Consider the following 18560-nt stretch of genomic DNA (forward strand, 5'->3'; position numbering starts at 1 on the left):
GCCTCTTAGTGCCTCTCTCGGGCAGCATGGGGTCTCTCTCATAGAGGCGCTTTTTCTCCCTCTGCGTTTGCTTCTCTGTTAAGCTACCAGCTGGCTTATTCACTGCCTGTTGGGCTCACTTGTTGGTTTTGTTCCCTTACATCAGCTCCCACAGGCCCTGCTCTGCTAGAGGGTCTCCTCTGCGTGTCAGCTGCCTCTTGACCGCCTCCTCCTCTTCAGACCTCCTGCTCACATTCCCGTGAGAAAGAACTGGAAAAGCCATCCTTTTACTGGAGGCCAGCCACTTCCTGACCTTCAGGTTGGCCGTCCCAGGTTAGGTCCCCAATTTGTTTCAGTTATTTGTGACTGAAGGGTACCAGGACTCATGGGGTTAGTACTTTCCTTTACTCATTCAATTTTTTTTGGAAGGAATTGACCTTAAGCCAGACATTGGGATACTGGGAATACAGCACCCACAGAGCAAAGCCCTTGCTTTCAGTGAACTGGCCTTTTACCTTCTTTACCTGCAGCTATGGGTGTGATAGACATGCTGGCTTGTCCAGTTTGGATGACATTGATCCATGATTGAACACTGAACTCTTGCCTCCATCCCCATGTCACCACCTCCTGCGGATCCCTGCATTCCTATCATTTCCTGGCTACCCATCCACCTCCAGGAACTGGGGTGCACCTTGCTCCATTGTACTGCATAGTCCAGGGTGACCAAACAGGTGGCCTCAACAGCTGGGAGGAGAATGATGAGAGGGGAATCCTGGTGGTCACTGCTCACAGGCCCTGCGAAGCAGCTGCTGAGGGCAGTCGCGTCCCAGCCACAAATGATGAGGTTACTAACTACGCTAATAACTGGTCAGCTAATACCCAAGCTATGCTCCTCTCTTTTCTTTCTTCCCTTCCATCACTGCTAAACTGCTTGAAAGGATGCCAAGCCTTGTCAAATGGTCTTTCCTCGCCCTGAATGAACCTTTTCTAGGCTTGTCTTTCACATTCTTCAAACTCCTAGTAATCCTTTGAAACCAGTTCCTGGCATTTTCCTTCCTAGTGAATCCTTCCCTAAATTCGTAGAGGCAGTCAGGCCCTCATTTGAACTAGTTTTGTACTCGGTATGCAATTTTATTGTTGCCCTTATCATGCTTAATAATTGCAAATATTTATTTAGATAAGTGTTTACTGGAGTGTAAACTTGGAGGGTAGAGGTCGTGTTTTGATTGTTTATTTATTTTTAATTTAAATAAACTACTTTAGAATAGTTGTTGTTTTCAGAAAAGTTGCAGAGGTGGTACAGCGAGTTCTCACCTACCCCTTGCCCAGTTTCCGCTATTGTTAACATCTTCTTTACTCTGGAATATTTGTTCCGTAGAATAGGAATTAGCATTGGTGTGTTACTATTAACTACATTTCATAGTTTATTCAGATTTCAGTAGTTTTGGCCTAATGTCCTTTTCCTATTCAGGATGCCATCCAGGTACCACATTACATTTAGTTGTTATGTCTCCTTAGCTTCCGCTAGTCTGTGACAGTTTCTTGAACTTTCTTTGCTTTTGATGACCCTGACAGTTTTAAGGCATACTGGTTAGGTATGTTGTAGAATGTCCCTCAATATGTTTGTCTGATGTTTTTCTCATGTTTAGACTGGAGTTTGCTTATTTTTAAATACCAGCACTGAGCTAAATACCTAGCATGAACCACTAAATGGTACATTTGATTAGACCAGGCATTTGATTAATGGTTGTTAAACTGAATAGAATTCAATTGTTTCTTTAGCACCTCCTATATAAACAGAACCCTAATTGATGCTCTTCAAGAGATGAAGTATGAAACTAAAGTCCTACAAAGATCTTCCACATAGTTAAATAACAAAAGACAGTATGTAACCAAGTGTCAAATAAATGGAACCGAGAGAATGACCTATGGCAGTTGGGAGATAGATTAATCAGTATGAATGGGTGAAGTCAGCAAGATCTATGTGAAAGAAAGGACTGGAAAAGTGGGGGGATTTAGAGAGGACGTTTCAATCCTCAGATACACCAAGCTCTTCCCTGCCTTCAGGTCTGCTCATGAATGAGAAGTCTGGGAGGCATTTCCAACCCCTCTCTTCTCCTGGCTGCTGCTTCTCATTTCTTAGGTGTACCCCAAAATGCGACCTCTGCAGATCACATCACCTCAAATAGGCTCTATCTGACACTCTCCCCCAGAGACCTTGTTTGTTTTCTTCATAGATTTTGTCCATGTTTGTAATGATTGGTTTTTATTTCTTTACTGTCTGTCTCCCTGTCTAGAATTTAAGCTCCTTGAGGACAAGTACTGTGCTTTTTATTTACCCTGGCAGAGAGCATTACCTGGCATACAGTGGTACTCAAATTATCTTGTTGAATGAATGAAAGGGTTGATACTGGATGAGCCTGACAAGACATGAAACAGTGACAAGAAGATACTTGAGCAACTGTTGTAAGAGGCCCTGGCACAGGGCAAGAGTGAACCTGGGAGGCAGATGGGATGCTGCCAGGTCATGAGACTGCTCACAATGGTGTCAGGTGATCCCAAATGCGGTGGCATAATTTGGGCAAAGGCCAGCCATGTACAAGGTGTGGGCTGCACACAGGTAGAGGGCATCCAGTAATTTTCCATCTTGGAAGGTCAACAAGAGTTCACAGACAGAAGAACTGGATAAGAATATAATATATAGTATGTATACACATATATAATATATAATAACTGGGGGGTAAGGAATAAGTGGAATCAAGGGTGAGGCAGGGGCTGTAGAAACGTCTGTATCAACGAGAATGTATTCCATGAATGAGAACAAGACAAAAGCTCTTGGAAGGCAAGAGGGGTGCCCAGTTTAATCTCTCTGGTGTGCGCACAGCCCCAAGAAGAAATGGGCACCCTGGTCAGTGCTGCTGAGCAAGAAAGATAAAGTGGAAGATGGAGACTTATGATTTTGCTATAGGATTTAGTATTAGGAAATGACAGTCATCTTGGGAAGCATGAAATAATCTAGAATGGTGCAACAATGAACCCCCAGGCTAGAATGGAAAGGACCCGATAGAAATCTTTATTTTCTACCACGTTGCCACGTTGTCTACGTGATTACAAAGGACATAATCAGAGTATACACTGCCTACCTTGAAAAGTATGTATTTTCCTGCTGAAGTTAATTTAAAAACACTGACCAAAAAGGCAGTGTTTCCTACAGCTTCTGACTGGAGCAAGCCCAGTGGGAAAAGACCTGGAAAGCATATGGCAAAGGAACTCTGAGAGTCCAGAGTTTAGAAACATGAAAAGCAGGATGTGTCATTTTTGTATACCTATATAAATAATTCTGATGGTTGAGCTCTGCTTATTTTTCATCCAACCTAAGCAACAGCTTTGAAAGGTGACAGAGCTCCCTGGCTTCCCTGGAGGACCAAGGACGCAGTCAACCGATTTTCCTCTGCCAAGGTGGGGGTGGGCAGAGGAAAGCATAAAGGATGGCTGCACTTTGACATCTGAAGGTCAGAACACAAATGAAGGAGGGTGCCTTTGTTATTTCAAATCTATAGCCTTTGGACCCCCAGAAGGCGGTCCTGTTGTGAACCCCGCCATGGGTTCTGTTCACCGACTTGTAACTCAGAAATCCCTTCTCTCCTCTGTGCCTCCCTAGTCAAAGGCTATCAGGGACCACGCGCGTTAGCTTGTGCAGTCCCTTCAGTTGAGAAGGAAGGAAACTGCTGAGCAGAGGACAGCGGGACCTGGGCAATCACCCTGGTAGATGGCGTCTGAGCCAGGAGGAGACTTCCCCCAGCTTTCCTTCCACAATCCTAAGCAGCCTGTCAGACGACTGACCACAACACTGGCTCTGATTCTCCATTTTGATATTCACTCTGCATTTATTTGAATATATGAGCCTTGGTCATCCTAGTTTATCCCTCACATTAGTTTTGCAACAACCTTGAAGAGTCCAGGGAAAACCCAAACCAAAAGACTACTCATATTGACACTCATTTTCATGAAATGCACACCAGGTAACTGACCTAGACTCCTACTTCCCTGCCAGTCTCCAGCTCATATCAATTCATTTCCCTCACAGAAAATAGGTGTCAGTTTTGTCGATGGAAAGTAATTTCCCTGTAACTATTACCAGAGAGGTTACTAGAACTACTTGACAGTTTTATTATTACTTTTGGCTCAAGCTAAAGTGGGGGACTCTACATTGCCAGCCAGTACTGCGAAAAAATGTAAGCATTTCAAACTTTGTGTTAGTTTTAATATCAGCGGGAAAAACGGGAAACAAAGAAGCAGTGTGTGGGCTGCATGCTGAGTATGTCTAAGATCACCTCACAGGATCCTGGCTTTCCTTTTCACTTCCCACCCACAAACTTTCAGGTCCTGGAACAGCAGCGTGGGTTGAAGGGAATTACTCTGGGGCACCTGAGCAGCTGGCTCGGAGGTGGGCAGCTGAGGCGCGTTGGCAGGACCTGCTTGTAAACACTGGTTTCCAGCTCATTCACAAGGTGAGTCAACTGGAGCAGGTTAACTTCTTTACTCTTCTCAGAATGTAATCGAAGGTTGTTATGTTTTTGTAAGAACCCTATCAACCAAGTACTTCACGTTTAGACAAGGAAACTAGACCACATAAAAACAACCAAAGGACTATCTCAGTAATATTCACAATAGGTGTTTCATTAATAGTCATTTACGTGTGGGGGATACATTTATTTGTGGTTTACTACTTACATATCTTCTAAAGGGTCAGAGAGTCTTGGGTATAGGGATGCCAGAAAAAATACAGAATATTCCAGTTAAATCTGAGTTAGAAATAAACAGTGAATAGTTTTTTAGTGTATATTTCAGAGGCTGCATGGGAACTATTTCTATTCATTGTTAATCAATGCTGGATCCATTAGCCAGCTGACTTATGTATTATCCACATTATTTTTTTCCCCCTGCTTCCTTCTTTTTTGATCTTTCAGTGGCTTAATTTTAGGAACCCCATTAGAGGGTGGAGAGAGATACAATTCAACCACATTGGGTGTCCTACTTATCATTAGCTGAGGCACACATTTTAGTGGGGAGGAAGTTGATAACTGGGTTAAAAATGGTGACGATTTGCATTATTCCTGTGACCACATACACAGATGGAGCCATAGACTGATGTCTTTTCAGAGTTTGACTTTTCAGGCCAGTAAAATGTCAAAAGAAAAGAAAAGGAAATTGTGAACTTGTGGGAAGATCAATATATTGTTGCCAAGTTTATGTTTGATAAAATAAGAATGTTAAAAATACCACAACTACCATTTTCAATTATCGTTCATTCATAGAAGAAAATAACATTTTAATATCCCCCAAACAGGAAGGACACACTCTTAGAATAAAGAGCCATGCTTATTAAATAAATTTGGCAGCTTTGTAACACATTGCCCTAAGTTTTGTGAGAACTTTGTCACCATGTGGCACTGGCCCTGGGATCTGAGAACACCCAGACCAGGTTATGCCATAGAAGCGTGTGTAAAATGGCAATAGTGCAATATGGCACGTCTTACAGGTTTGTGCGGGTAGGAGATAATCACAGAGCACCTCCTAGTAAAGGAAAGAAAAGGGGAGTGCAGCTACTTTGAATTTTGATGACTTTAAATTAGTATCTCACTTAACTATATTATTTCTGAGAAGCATACTATATGTGTGGAAGTATAATGTGACTTTTCCCAAACCATGAAGCATTTCCTCAACTTACATAGAAAACCTTGATTTCGACTTCCTTTGGAGCATAGCACAATCTCTGTACACTTCCTCTCCATCTCTATGAAGTGAATCTTTGGAGCTGGATAATATGACATTGAAGTTGGACAGTTCCCTTCCTAAGAGGGTTCAGAGGTCTTTGAAAGTACAGGTAATTAAGCCTCTGGCTCCTGTGAGCTGGCAGTTGTGTGACCCTGACTGAGAAGGGTTGGGTATTTGCCAAAAGACAGGTGCAGCTGGTAGTAGTGCTTGGAGACCATGTCCCCAAGTTCGGCTTTTCTATCACGCTTCCCATTTTACAGAAAGGAAAACTATGATGTCAAAGTGGAGAATTGCCTGAAATTGCTGAGTAATTAATGGAAACCACAATTAAGATCAATTGCCCAACCCAAGTCTTGTATGTAGTTTCTCTAGCCTCCTACTGCCCGAGAAACCCATATAAAGACTTTTTTCCTGGGGAACTTCCCATCAGATAAGATTGAGATTTAATTTCATATGCTGCAGAGAGATTCAAAGCACTATTTTTGGAGATTAATCAACAATCTCCAAATATTCTTTCCCTGTCCCCATGGCAAACTGAATACCTTTTTCAGAAGCTCTCTGAAGCAAAGAAATTGTCATTAAGCATACACATACACTCTAAAATAATGTTAGCATATTCTTTAAAAAATATGAAGAATACCACCAAGCTTTAAAATATTTTGATGTAGTTTTGTCTTTTTCTAGTCATGGGGTGATTTGGTGTCTCTTCATTCTGTTATGTACCCAATTTTTTATTCACTTTTTAGACTTGATGTTATCGTATAAATTTCTCATGTTGTTATAACTATTCATAACTTTATTTTAAAGGATATGTAATACAAATCTTATGAAAATGTATTTTTTACCCCCACCTTTGAATAATTTTTAATATCTCTGAATTGGGACAATGGGTGTGGGGCCTGCTTTACATTATGTTCTTCTGCAGTGATGGAGTTTTTAAATTTTAATTGCTTATTGCCTTTATAATAAGTCAAAAAAAACAATGATGGGAAACACATTCACTCCGTTAAAAATCACTTAAACCTGAATTTTAGGGAGGCCGTTCAATATCACCTGGTACCTGTGCCCCCCGCCAGTCCTGCCTCTGTCCTGAGAGATGCAGCACCACTTGGGTATCACACACACTGGTCTTTCCGAGAAAGGCAGTGCAACCATTTTTTTTAACCTATTAAAATCCCAGGTCCACTCCAGCTCAGGTATTTTCCCCCCAGCCCCGTTTAATATTGGCTTGTTTTCATTCCTCTTTGTTGTTCACCTGACCAATTCCGACATGATTATTTTATTAGGCTCAACTGAAGGGAAGAGAGAGGTTTTGGCTTTGATGCTGGAACAAAGTTTCGTAGTAAGTCAGCTCTTGTTCCAGGTACTTGATAAACATCTCCCTAATTTCTCACTGTTTCTAAGTGATTAACATTTCGGTTAGCAAGTCTAGAACCCTTCAGACACTGTTTGCTTCCTATACAAGTAACATAATGAAACCCATGGAGAGCTGGCTTGGCCCTCTGCTTCTCTGTGATGGCTTCTGTCACCCGGGCCACACTGTCCCCAGCGTGACTTAGCATACAGGGGGCTGCCTCAGGGCAAGTGGAAGAATGCAAATGACTGGGGCCCTCAAACGGCAACTTAGACTAGCTGTTAGGTTATACTCTTTCCATATTTCTCTTCCTAACCACCAAGTTTGAGGATCATGTGCGATTTTTACTTACTTTTAGTGGAAAGAACACTAAACCTTAAGGTGATGGTGGCATGTGGCTGAACTTACATGTTTTAGTCTGACTAGAATAAACCAGATTTTTTGTTGCTGTTGGAGGAGAGAGGGGAGAAAAGAAAGCTGTGAGTCCAAAGAAAATTGGATAAAAAAGCTAGATTTTCCTAGTTCCTGCGTTCTAGGTATAGAGGAAAATAGCCACAATTACTAATACAATATTTAAACTGTAGGAAGTAGTAATCATTAACAGGGTGTTTCTTGCCAGATATCCAAAATCTGTATACTCAGGTGCTAGTTGCATTTGTCTCTATTGACTTAACATAGGCTTTCTGCAATCAGAATGCAACTGAGCTATAAGGTAGAAGAACTCCTTAAAAGATGTTCCAAAAGCATTCAAGAGATAGCCATGCCTCCATTCAAGGATGCCATGTGGTATCACAGACCAAGTTAGAGACTTGGGCCCACCATTTCCTTAGAAACAGAAACATGCTTAAACTTGTTGGGATAAATGAGCTGGACAAAGTACCCTCTACATTTTGCTTTTAATTTCAACCCAAACCAAAAACCAAAAACCAAAAACCAAACACTTCACTTTGGACTTGGCTGGAGGAATGTCCTAAGCCTGCTCACCATCCCTTCTCTGCCCAAGTCAACTTCAGGTATGACTGAATTCCCAGTTCCTTTATTTCCAGCTCCAACTGGTCGTAGTGGTGGAGGGCATGCGATTTATCACCGTAAGAGTAACCATTTTAAAAGAGCAAAATTTTTTTTTAGGTTAAACATTCCATTTATCTGTTTCTCAAGTGAACTCCTGGAGGAAGTTGTTCTGTGAATATCCAGAAGTGTTCTGTAAGACGAAGGGTCGGAAAGGGTTGCCAAGTCCTTACAGAGACCTGTCCTTTTCACCATACAGGAAATTCATGTTCTCCCCCTTTTCAGGCCTATCTTCTCAGGACAGATGGAAGCAGCCCTATTTTGCTACTCTTGGAAAGGGTGCGCATATTCTCTGGCTTTTAGTTAGATCAAGTGTGGGAGGAAAGAAGAAAGAGAAGGGGAAACTAAATCTGGAGTAAGGAGAAGAAGGGAAATAACTATCCTTCCAAATCACCCCAATCTGCCCTTTTGAGTAAACAGTCTCACAGTGGATACTGATACCTCTATGGGCTTGGAAGTATCCAATTATTCCTACAGTCAAACATAACGCAATCTAAAATTGCTAAAGGAGAAGGATACCTATCACTGGTTCTTTTTTTCTTATTGCAGTACTTTGGAGGGGAGGAAAACATTTTCTCTCTCCTCTACCCATCTTGGATTCATTTCTGGGGTATTGCAAATTAGACTGACAAAAGACAGATTAGCAATAGAAAAACAAACAAGCTTATTAACTAGTGCAGCACACAAAACCTGGAATATTCAATGGTGAGTAGTAACTCAAAGCAGTGGTTAGAACTTGGGCTTTTAGAGGACATTAGCAAAGAAGAACAAAACTGCAGAAAAGCAACAAAACAAAGGAAAAGGGTTTTAGGTTTCCAAGGGTGTTAAACTGTGGGGAGGTAAATGTATAAGGGAAATGAATGAGAGATAAGGATTCTTTTAGCAAGGTTTGTTATATAGATTCCTCTGGCTGATAAAAGTCTAGAGTTTTCTCCAGTGGTTAAGAATCACCTGCCCTTCCCGGTAGAGAGAGGGAGGCCAGAGAGTTTGACTTGTGTCTACTTTTTCTCAATTGCCTTTAGCCCAAAATAGACTTTAGGCCAGAGTGACATATTTTGGAGTGGCTTACTCTGAATTCCTTCAAGTTCAATTTTTTTCTTAAAAGATGCCACGAATAATACATGTACATGGTAAAAAATTTGGAATTTAGAAAGAAATTAAAAGAAGCATTCAAAACATTACCAAATCTCATTACCTTATTAAATGCAACCACTGTTAATATCTAAGAACAGTTCCAGTATTTTTTCCTATGCTTTCTTTATCTTCATGCAACAGAGATCATTCTGTACACAGTTTTACATTTTTTGCCCAATCAAAAATACTTTCTGATGGCATTATCAATTCTTTAAATAGTTTAATTGCAGTATGACTTTCTATCCTATGATTATGCTATAATTTATTAGTAATTTTCCTAATATTGGAAATTTAGTGTGTACATAAATAAACACTTTTTTTGAATGTGGATAAATCTTAGCTTTTTAAATAGTTTCTTAAGGGTAATTGCCTGCAAGTAAAATTACTGGATCAGAGTATCACAATTTTTCAAGACTTTAATACATATGACCAGGAAGGTTGTATCAATTTATCTTAGCCCAGTATATTAATGTCTTCCTGAAGCTCTGACTGCATTAATTAACGCTGTTTACAAATCTTTGCTACGCTGTTAGATCTCTGTTACTCAACTTTGCATTCACTGATGAGGCTGAAAATTGGTTAATATGTAATTAGCTATTTGTATCTTCTCTCCTATATGAATTGTCACTTCCTGATATTTGTCAAATTTTTCATTGATATATAGTAATACTTTATAAATTAAGGCCATTAATGATGATCCAATTTTTGAAAAATACATCTTTTTACCAGTTTGCTTTTTGTCTTCTGATTTTATCTTTGACATACAAAAATTTTATATTTCTCTATATTTCAATTTATTGACCTTTTACCATGTGATTTCTTCCATTGCTTTAAAGCATATACAGCCTTATCCATCTAGACCAGATGAATATGCAGAAATAGATTCTTTTAGTTATTTAATTTTTAATCTATGCAGAACTACCTTAACTTGTCATATGGTATGAAGAAAAATTGATTTTTTCCTGATAAGCTAACAGTCATCAAAGTACTACTTGTTGACTTTTTTCCTTCAGTTTTTATAAGTATTCTGTATATACATATTCAAGTCTATTCTTACATATACAAGAATATGTTTTGGGGTCTTCTACTTTTCTTTATTATTTCACCAGTAGTCTCTTTATCCCTGATTATTTTTTTTAGAAGTTATTTTAGCTCTTATACTAGATTCTTTCAACTTAAAGGGTGACCAAGATGATGTACAAAGGAGACTTTAAAATGACTGGAGAGAAAATCTCTGCCTTTACAGTTTTAGGTCTTAGGTGAAAAAGATAAGCTCTTCTTGTATCTGTGAAGGGTGGGGTTCATTGTTTGACACAGAAAAAAATCAGAAAAGGCCTTTCTTGGTTTCTTGCTAGTCACAGGAACAGTAATGTAAAGAGGAAGATCTAGGCGTCTTTTTGTTCATCTCAAGAATAGAAAATTTCTAGTGAGGAGATTAAGACATTCATTGCTGAAAGCTCATCTCTGCTTGGGCTCACAGGGCACCAGTAAAGATATCAACCCCTGTATCTGCAGAAAATTGCCAGAAACTGTCACAAAATGAAAAATGAGAGAAAGCCTGAATTACGAGGGTTCTGTTAGGGTTCCACAAGGTATGTGCTGAATAATTTTGTTTTGTTTTTATGACTTGTTAAAAGCGAATACCTTAGGGTGATGTGGTTATAGGTGACTTTTTCCTTTCTTTTATTTAATTATACTTCCATTTTTTCCCCTAAATTGCATAAAAGTTTTTTTTCCTTAATAATGGTCTGTTAGTTAACTTCTGATACAGTATTGGCAGGCTTTAGTCCTGAGCAGTAAAAAGGTACAGAAAGTATATTTTCTATTTTCTCACCTCTTTTCCTTAATAGACATAGTTAAACTCATCTTATTAGAACAGGTTTTGTGAAAATGAGACAGGACATTTCTGAACCAAGTGCTTTCCCTCTGAATAAAATTTAACCCAAAATGAGGTTGTGGATTGGAAGAAGATCTGAAAAAACTACTTCTTACAATTTCTATTTCTTTAGCTTTAGTGATAGGAATTCTTCAGTAATAGCTTTTTTTTTTCCCCTTGACAAGCAAGGATTGATACATCTTGCACGTTAAAAAGTAGAGGACTGTAAGTAAGTACTTACTGGATATAATTTTTTTTCCCTGTAAATTCTCTTTTTGTAATACAATTGGTGCTATTTTACGTTTTTCTTTAATGGGCTCTACTTTCCTCTCTTCTTAGCTCTTCTTATTTGCTCTGCTTTTCATTAGAAGATGATTCTTTCTGGCTGACCAACAGTGATGAGGGGCAGTCATGGACAATATCCTATATCTGGTTGAGAAAAGCTAAACTGTGCCTCATCCTCGAATTAGTCACTTTAAGTATAAGTGGCAGGCAGCCTCTGCGGCAATGACTTCATCCTAGTAATACCTACTGCAATGGTTTCATCCCTTCTCCCCATGCAAGTTTATCTTTGCTCTTAAACTATAAGCAAGCGCATTGTATTTCTTTACCGTGCTACATGGAAAAGAAATCCGTACACGTCACTTCAATGCATGAACAATTAGGAAATAGTCCGTTTTCCCCTAGAGCCTTTCATGCTTGTTTTCCTGTCTTACAATAACCTGAGAGTCATCACAGCGCCCACACGTGGGTGGTGCGGTGGGGGCTGTGGAGCGGGTAGCAGCTTTGCTCCACAATGACGTCTGCGTAATTCCTTGGAATGAGGCTTCCAGTGGGTAACCCTGCGAGGTGGAGGAAACTTCCACTCAGATACTGTCAGGACCAATGTACCTTTCAGGAGATTGCCTGTGAGATTCCAAACATTGAAACTGTCAGAAAAATTGAGCTGGGCAGATCCTTGCCACCACTTTTTCTGCTAAATATAGGTAAGTGGTCATCAGGTTGCACAAGCAATTTCCAGTGACAGCTCCTCAGGAGGGGAAGCGGGCGCAGGGTCTTGAGTCTCTCTGCTGGTTAAACTGCACTGAGAGAGGAGCTGACCTAGACTCGGGGGTTCTGAGGAGCAAAGGAAGAAGGCAGGAGGGAAATAAGAGAAAGGAATCTTGGTCTTGGTTAAATATAACGACACACTGGGGAATTTGTAGCAAATGACGGTATTGGCTTAAAAATCTCATCGAACATCAATAACTGGGAAGAAAAGATTTTTAAGGAGTCCTACCCCAGCACTCTGTGCTCAGGATTCCTCCTCTGCCACCACTTTGGGGTGGTGCAGTGGGAATAGACTAGGGAGTCCAACAGGCCTGAGTTTGAATCTCAGCTTAATCTGAGTTTGATTCGGAGTTAATTACTTAACTTCTCTGAGCCACAGGGTCCTTATAAAATGTAGGTAAAATGATCTCTCCCTCAACTCATAGCATAATTAGGATTAACCTTCACGTACATTGTGCTGGACTTTTTGTTGGTGCCCTTCTCTCCTTCCCCCTTGAGGCAAGTCATTCAAGCTTTCCTGGACCCCAAATGTTCCTCTCTTAGCAAGTCCTATTGGTTCTACCTCCAAAATACATCCAGAATATATCCACTTCTCTCTTTTTCAATTACTTCTGTGCTAGTGCAAGTACCATGCCACTGTCACCTCTTGCCCAGGCCATTGCAATAGCTTCCTGAGTAGTTTCTCTCCTGTTTTTAAACCTGTAGAATCAATCTTTGCATAGCAGCTAGAGAGAAATTTATAAAATTGTAAATTATAATTATGCCACTCCCTATCTAAAACCTCCCAACGGCTCCTTACTATACTTGGAATAAAATCCAAACTTCTCACCACAGTCTTTGAGGCTCCATGCAATCTAGCCTCTGCCTACCTCTTTCTTCTTTGATGTCATCTGCTATCATTTTCTTTTTCTATTAATATTTTCCAGATGTAGTGGCCTAATTTCACTTCCCAGAACACATCAAGATTATTTCTACCTCAGGGCCTCTGCTTTTGCTGTTTCCATAGCTTGGAAGAAATTTCTCCCATATTCTGTGCAGTTGAAACTTTCACAGTAGTTGGGTCATATGGTCCCTCTTAAAATCTGTCTCCCCTGACCTGGTCTGTCTCTATCAGAACCCTATTTTCTTTTCTTCATAGCACTTATTACATGGAATGATTTAAAAATTTGCTTCTCTGTTTTCCCCGTGGGAATGTAAGTTCCATGAAAAACGGGGATTATATTTTTCATCCCCAAATAAGACTAAAAAATGCATGGTGCAGGGTAGATACTCAGAAATTATTCGGTGAGTGAATTCTGAATAAATATGTAAAGTGGGGTAATAATATCTTGCTGAAAGTTTGTGAATAGATTTGAAAATCTTTCTATGTCCTTTCCATTTTCTAAGGATTCTATGACTCCTTGAACAGCAATTCTGAATCCCAGAACAATTTTAACGAAATGCAGTTAGAAAAATCTTCAAATACTCAACATACAATAATTCTTATTTACCAAATTGAGGCACTTTGGATATCTGCTTTAACGGAAAAAAAAAAAAGGACTTGTAATGTGCATGTGGAACATTTGTATGTAAAGGGACCCTTTTAAATATTTAACAATTGTGTTGCATTTCGATTTTCTTGGCAAACCTATTTACAGTTGGCTTTCCGCGTCCTTTCCTCATGGATGTGGATAAGGAAGATGACTCCACAGCATAGCCCATCTGCTTAAAGAAATGGCTCAGGTCAGCCCTCCGCTGTCCTTGAGCTCAGGGAGTTACTCATTGCCCTGTGCTCTGCGCAGGTCACGCTACTTCCAGGGCTGTGCTGTAAGAGGGACACTGACACTGTGCAAACTGGATCACATCCTGGGGAAGGGGCTGAAAACCATGTTAGTAGAAGGAAGTGGGAAGGTCTAACTGAAAGGGGAGGGGACTGTGAAGGATGATGGTTGCCAAGTATTTGAAGGCTTTTCAGGAAAAGACAGATCTGTGCTGCCTGTGTCATGGGACATATTGAGAACTGATGAATAGAAACTACTGGGAAGCAGACTTTGGTTGAATAAGCGGAGAGGATTTCTGATGGTCTGCACTTGCGTATCAGCAAGGGCCTGCTTGGGAACAGAAGGAGCAGCTGCCATTACTGGATATTTTCATTTTGGTCAGGCAAGCCACTAGTCAGCAAGGTCCGAGAAGGAGTCCTCGTTCTGTGGGTGGGCAGCAGGCACCCTTCCAGCCAGCTCTCATGGGAATCTTTGCACACATTTCACGCTGGCTAGCAGGGCCGAACAGTATGTGATTTGCATCACACAGTGTTCTTTCCAAATATTTAATGTATGGAGTATGATGAGTCTGCTGTTAATAATGACTTAAGCCCAGAAAACTTTGAATTTCAGAAGTTAAGCTAGAATCTTGTAGATCCACGGTTTTATATTCTGACCTAGAAGCAAGTTGCTGGCTTTTTCCTACCTAAGAGATTTCCTATCTGTTAGGCGAAAGCAAGCTACTACTCTTGGTGAACAATAGTTTGTGTTCCCAGAATAACCCTGGGTTTAGGGATAGACAATAAGGCTGGGGAGTTTAAGGGTTGAATTAGATCACCTTTTAGTTTGCAGCCTAAGAAGTATGTGTTATTTTCCCCCTATCCCTCCCGGCAGAGAGGGCTGGAAGCTCCGGGCAGAAGCTGACCCTCTTCAGCCGCAGCCCCAGTGAGACTCCCCTTTTCTCCTTCCCTTCCTTTGCCTTTCATTAGAATCCCTGGGAGCCTCTGCATGCTTAGCATGAAAATGAGCCCATTTTATTTTTGGAACCCACAGAGGCAGCAGCCCGGAGGGGAGTTATTGTGTTGCTTTTAGCAGCTAAACAAAAAGGTGTGAAATCATTTGCTGGCTGTTCTAGAATGGGAAATAAATAAATAAATAAACGGAAAAGGAAGGTTCTGGACGGTGTGTGGCAACTTGGACGGAATCTCGTGACCGCGGCTTCTCCGAGCCTTATTAATAACCAGTGGCTGCAGGAACGTCTGCGTTTCTGTCGCCCTCCCGGGAAGTTACTAGAATAGTACGGGAAGCCACTGGGATTTTTTTTTTTAATGATTTATTTTGAAATACTATTTCCATGTTGTTTTAAAAAGGACTTGGGGACGGGATGCGTTTGAGAAAGTGCCTTAAATCCGTTTGTAACATTCCCTGTACCTGGAGGTGAGAAGAAAAAGAAAGGGTTTCCCAGAGCTGGAGACACCCACGGCCTGCTTCCGCGGACAGGTATTGGAGTCTTTACCCCGGGCTTTTAACAATCTCATCACATAGCACTGGTTAGAGACAAAGACCTGGAGCAACAAACATTTCTCAGGAAACTTGAGCTTTCTGCCTCACGCTGGTACCATTCACTGGGAACCATCTCTTGGGTGGAGGCCGGAGGGCCCCAGACACTTCCCTTCTTGGAAGAGAATTATATTTTGAAATGTCTCTTCATGAGCAGGGAGATTTTATTTTCAAATGGCATCTTTGGTGTGGGATTTTCTTTTTTCTTTTTTTTTATAATTATGGAATCTTTTTTAAACTACAGAATATTTAGATGACATAAAAATGCACAGATTTGATAAATGCACATCCTTAATCCCAAGATTTCTATTTGAGCTCTTTTCAAAAGAAACTAACCATTATGGCTGTGCCCTTTGTGTGCCCTGGCTTCTTTCTCCCTTTCTCCCAACAGGCAAACCGCTCTGTAGTCAGTGTGTGCTTCCGCTCTGGGCCTTTCTGAGGCCGACTAAGGAGCCACTTGGCGTGACAAAGGTGGCCTTGGGGGTATCCTGGGCTGCCTGGCTTCAGTAGCCACTGGACATCACCATGCAGTGGGCAGTCACTGGGCTTGTCTTATTAAGGTGGCTAAGCTTCCTCGTATCCAGCATTTAGGGCAGAATTACAGGAAAGTCAAACACCAGGACAAGACAGATGCTTTTAAAGCACTGTCGAATTGGCTAATTAATTTAGAGAACAGATATTATTCATTGGCCACTTATTGCCAGGGATCGTGCTATGTGTATATACACATGATGAGTCCCAGACAAATGGAAATTAAAATCACTGTAATATTAAAGTTTCTCTTAGGAAAGGAAATCTCTCATGCATGAATTCCATGATAAGCTATGACCTTGAAGACATGGGTAAGAAAAATCAAGAGACAACATAAGTGAGCTGAGCAGGGTTGTGGGTGAAGGAGGAGACAGGAGTGAGAGGGAGGAGAGAAGGAACCGGGAATCTCAGAGTGAGGGAGGAGGGAGAGGAGAGGTGGGGGACAAAAGGACATGTGGGGAGGCGGCTACAGGGAAGGAAAACAGTCCACGGTGGGCTAGCGGCCGGGGGCTCCAAGAGGGTGCTAAGGGGTTGTCTGACAGTGTCTGCGAGAGAAATCCACTGTTTGCTACCACTGCCTTCCCCCACCCCAGTAAAATGGTCGGTGAAATAGATTTTTCTTTGTCAAGTAAAGTGTGGATTCCATATACATGTGTAAATAGGTATATGCACATGTATGTATATATTCCTACATGTATATATGAATATATAAGTGTATCATGTACATATGCACATATGTATGATACACACACACATACACACCCCACATATATGTAGACATATAGCTACTATATAAAAGACATCAGATAACCTGAAATGAATCAGTGAAAAGCAGAAATTCAGTGCTGGGATGACTGGAAAAACAGCCCCACTGTGTCCCCCTTATACTCTTAAATCTCAGAAGCCTCAGAAGTCCTGGCCAGGTCTCGGCTGTCATTTTGGTTTGGGGACTGTGCCTTGAGAGGCATCTCAAAGCACAGAGGGAGCTAACTTGACATTGGGGTTGAGAGCTGAGCTTGTTTGGTTTTACACAGTAGGTTACAGGATTGAATTGAATATGGAGGTGGATTCCGAAGCCATAATTTATCAGACCTCTGCCACAGTAGCCCAAATGGTCTTTTCCTCTTTTCCCTTGTTTACAACTAGCAAACTCCTACTCATCTTTTTAGATTCTATTTAAATGTCACTTTATCTGTGGGACTTCTGACCCCCAGAGAGAGCAATTTTCCTCTTTTGAACTTCCATATCTCTCCAAATATGTGTCAATTACAGCATATATTAGACAACATGACATGATATTGAACCTAAATACACAAAGTAGACCTCATGGTACCACTTTTGAATCCCCACTGCTCAACAAGACATATGGTACCTTTGATGAATAAAACCTGGATACATGAGTAATAAAGAAACTCAGAAGTGGACACAGAGCTTCAGAAAGAGCAGAACTCCAAGCTCCCAACTGGTGGCACCACCCTCCCCCCATAGCTTTGCTTTTAGATGCCATTTATATTGCCCCTTGCTCCTATTTTGAGTAAGAACCTATTGCTCCCCAAAAGTAAAGCATGTAATAGTCATTTGTTTGTTTATTTATTTCCTTTGCTAAGACCAGGATGACGAGGCTGGATTGCACATGGGGCGTGGGCATTAGAAACTAGGAAGTCTCACCCTGCCCGGCCTGTCTGGCTCGAATGCTTGGGCAAGTCACATAGCTCCCATGGGACTCCATTTCCTCACCCAGCGGTAATGACCAGCTTCACAGGGTGGCTGCAAAGCTTAATTAAGGATTGAGAAGGAGGCAGAAAAGACAAAAATATAAAGTGCTTCATACATGCAAAGGATCTTCTTCCTTTATTTATTTCTGGGCTCAGTGACCTGTGGTGGGATGTGTTTATGACTGGAAGAAGAGTCTAGCAAAAAATACAACTGCTATTCTCATTCTAAAATGGCTCACTTGGTGTTGATTGGGAAATGGACTACATATTTCTTTTATTCCAGTACATTGTGTGGCCTCTGTGGCTAACTCTATGCATATAGCTTGCCACCTCTATACCTCAATTTCCTTGACTACAAGGACTTTGTGATTCCTTTATGCTCAGATGTGTTGTGATGTGTTGTGTTTTATCTCAGTCTGTATGTATACCCTCAAACTACACTCAGAAGCGAGGTTTGTGGATGGTGCACCACAGTTTGTGAGCTAACAGAAAGGGGTCGGTTCCCTGAGCCAGAAGACACTGGGGCTTATGGATCTTCACACAAATGACACCCCAGCCCTGCCTGGCTTCACAGACGCCCACCTCTCTTCTAAGCACTTGAAGACCTCAGTACTTTCACTGTTTCTATCACAACCAGAGGCTGCAGTTTTGTTGCTGAATTTTTGCTGAACGACTGAGCAAAAGGACAACTGATCTCAAGGTAAGAGTGAGAAGTTCAGAGAGAGACAGAAAAACAAACCAAAACAGTGGGTGGAGCAACAGCCTTGAAAAGCCTT

At 41.1% G+C, this 18560-nt stretch overlaps 1 protein-coding gene and 1 long non-coding RNA gene across 7 annotated transcripts in view; one reads left to right on the forward strand and one right to left on the reverse strand.

Annotated features, from left to right (window-relative positions):
* RORA (RAR related orphan receptor A) overlaps window positions 1-18560 on the reverse strand; it is a 674793-nt gene that overhangs the window by 117761 nt on the left and 538472 nt on the right. The window lies entirely within an intron of this gene.
* Window positions 1-18560, forward strand: part of LOC108396762 (uncharacterized) — a 72568-nt gene that overhangs the window by 27462 nt on the left and 26546 nt on the right. For 4 of the 6 annotated variants that reach the window (XR_012120721.1, XR_012120722.1, XR_001853018.3 and 1 more), the window contains exon 2: window positions 1-18484. This exon is cut by the window's left edge. This is a non-coding gene — a long non-coding RNA (uncharacterized lncRNA). The remainder of the gene's footprint in view (window positions 18485-18560) is intronic. The other 2 variants (XR_012120725.1, XR_012120724.1) reach the window with 2 other exon arrangements.

Source organism: Manis javanica, chromosome 8 (assembly GCF_040802235.1).
Source record: "Manis javanica isolate MJ-LG chromosome 8, MJ_LKY, whole genome shotgun sequence".
Lineage (NCBI taxonomy): Eukaryota > Metazoa > Chordata > Mammalia > Pholidota > Manidae > Manis > Manis javanica.